General features: G+C 59.6%; 1 non-coding gene across 1 annotated transcript; it reads left to right on the forward strand.

Moving 5' to 3' along the window:
• The first annotated feature begins 9 nt into the window (after positions 1-9).
• Positions 10-128, forward strand: LOC128751805 (5S ribosomal RNA). Its single transcript, XR_008413303.1, has one exon. It is a non-coding gene; the product is annotated as a 5S ribosomal RNA (ribosomal RNA).
• Positions 129-2,500: the final 2,372 nt, after the last annotated feature.

Genomic DNA, 2,500 nt, shown 5'->3' on the forward strand with positions numbered 1-2,500 from the left:
GGTTCCTCCGCTTACGGCCATACCACTCTGAGGGTGCCCGATCTCGTCGGATCTCGGAAGCCAAGCAGAGTCGGGCCCGGTGAGTACTTGGATGGGAGACCGCCTGGGAACACCGGGTGCTGTAAGCTTTTATTTGCTGGATCATTATTATTAATATTATTATGACTTTTTTATTTTTTATTTTTTATTTTTTTTTTGGTTTGTTTGTTAGTTTTGCTCCTGCTGGGCGCCAATGGCGGTGCCTGCTGTCCGAGTTGGAGGTGTCTTCAGTCGGACTGAGCTCTTGACCTTGTCCCCCTCTCTTGGTCCTGGAGGTCGGGGACCCCTCTTTGGTTCCGAGGGAGAGTCCCCGGAGCCGGGCAGGAGGTTAAGGTGAGGGTGAGGGTTAGGGTTAGAGGGTTAGGGTTAGGGTTAGGGTTAGGGTTGGAGGGTTAGGGTTAGGGTTAGGGTTAGGGTTAGGGTTAGAGCGTTAGGGTTAGGGTTAGGGTTAGAGGGTTAGGGTTAGGGTTAGGGTTAGGGTTAGGGTTAGGGTTAGAGGGTTAGGGTTAGAGGGTTAGGGTTAGGGTTAGGGTTAGGGTTAGGGTTAGGGTTAGGGTTAGAGGGTTAGGGTTAGGGTTAGGGTTAGGGTTAGAGGGTTAGGGTTAGGGTTAGGGTTAGGGTTAGGGTTAGGGTTAGGGTTAGAGGGTTAGGGTTAGGGTTAGGGTTAGAGGGTTAGGGTAAGTTTTAAGGTTAGGGTTCAAATTATTTCTGAAGATTCTTCCTCAAGTGACAAAACATGAGGTCGATCCTGGGGTTTCACTGGAGCTCAAGGGGTCCTCCCGTGTCCAGTCGGTCCCTCAGGCCGATGGGGGGGGCCCGGAGCCGGGCAGGAGGTCCTGGGGCCGCCCCGGAGGCTCTCTGGGTCGGAGAACCAGAGTGACAAAATATTAGGTGCCGGAGCTGTGACAAAAAATTAGGCGCCCAAACCCTTTGAGTGACAAAAAATTAGGCGCCCAAACCCTTTGAGTGACAAAAAATTAGGTCGCGCCAAAATTGTACCAAGTCGAGCCCCGGTGGGGTCGGGCTTATGTCTTCCAGGGGTTTCACTGGAGCTCAAGGGTGCGAATCACGGTGCTCTTTGCCCGGCCTGCCGCACGCCTCGGTCGGGCAGGCCAGGCGACCGAGTGCCCCCCCTGACCCCCGGAGGTCCGAGAAGACCCGGTCCCTCCCGGGTCCAGCCGGTCCCTCAGGCCCGGGGAGGGTCCCCGGAGCCGGGCAGGGGGTCCTGGGGCCGCCCCGGAGGCTCTCTGGGTCGGGGAACCAGAGTGACAAAATATTAGGTGCCGGAGCTGTGACAAAAAATTAGGCGCCCAAACCCTTTGAGTGACAAAAAATTAGGTCGCGCGAAAATTGTACCAAGTCGAGCCCCGGTGGGGTCGGGCTTATGTCTTCCAGGGGTTTCACTGGAGCTCAAGGGTGCGAATCACGGTGCTCTTTGCCCGGCCAGCCGCACGCCTCGGTCGGGCAGGCCAGGCGACCGAGTGCCCCCCCCTGACCCCCGGAGGTCCGAGAAGACCCGGTCCCTCCCCGGTCCAGCCGGTCCCTCAGGCCCGGGGAGGGTCCCCGGAGGCGGGCAGGGGGTCCTGGGGCGGTCCCGGGGGCTCTCTGGGTCGGAGAACCAGAGTGACAAAATATTAGGTGCCGGAGCTGTGACAAAAAATTAGGCGCCCAAACCCTTTGAGTGACAAAAAATTAGGTCGCGCGAAAATTGTACCAAGTCGAGCCCCGGTGGGGTCGGGCTTATGTCTTCCAGGGGTTTCACTGGAGCTCAAGGGTGCGAATCACGGTGCTCTTTGCCCGGCCAGCCGCACGCCTCGGTCGGGCAGGCCAGGCGACCGAGTGCCCCCCCCTGACCCCCGGAGGTCCGAGAAGACCCGGTCCCTCCCGGGTCCAGCCGGTCCCTCAGGCCCGGGGAGGGTCTCCGGAGCCGGGCAGGGGGTCCTGGGGCCGCCCCGGAGGCTCTCTGGGTCGGAGAACCAGAGTGACAAAATATTAGGTGCCGGAGCTGTGACAAAAAATTAGGCGCCCAAACCCTTTGAGTGACAAAAAATTAGGTCGCGCCAAAATTGTACCAAGTCGAGCCCCGGTGGGGTCGGGCTTATGTCTTCCAGGGGTTTCACTGGAGCTCAAGGGTGCGAATCACGGTGCTCTTTGCCCGGCCAGCCGCACGCCTCGGTCGGGCAGGCCAGGCGACCGAGTGCCCCCCCCCTGACCCCCGGAGGTCCGAGAAGACCCGGTCCCTCCCCGGTCCAGCCGGTCCCTCAGGCCCGGGGAGGGTCCCCGGAGCCGGGCAGGGGGTCCTGGGGCCGCCCCGGAGGCTCTCTGGGTCGGAGAACCAGAGTGACAAAATATTAGGTGCCGGAGCTGTGACAAAAAATTAGGCGCCCAAACCCTTTGAGTGACAAAAAATTAGGTCGCGCGAAAATTGTACCAAGTCGAGCCCCGGTGGGGTCGGGCTTAT

Source organism: Synchiropus splendidus, unplaced genomic scaffold, assembly GCF_027744825.2.
Source record: "Synchiropus splendidus isolate RoL2022-P1 unplaced genomic scaffold, RoL_Sspl_1.0 HiC_scaffold_45, whole genome shotgun sequence".
NCBI lineage: Eukaryota > Metazoa > Chordata > Actinopteri > Syngnathiformes > Callionymidae > Synchiropus > Synchiropus splendidus.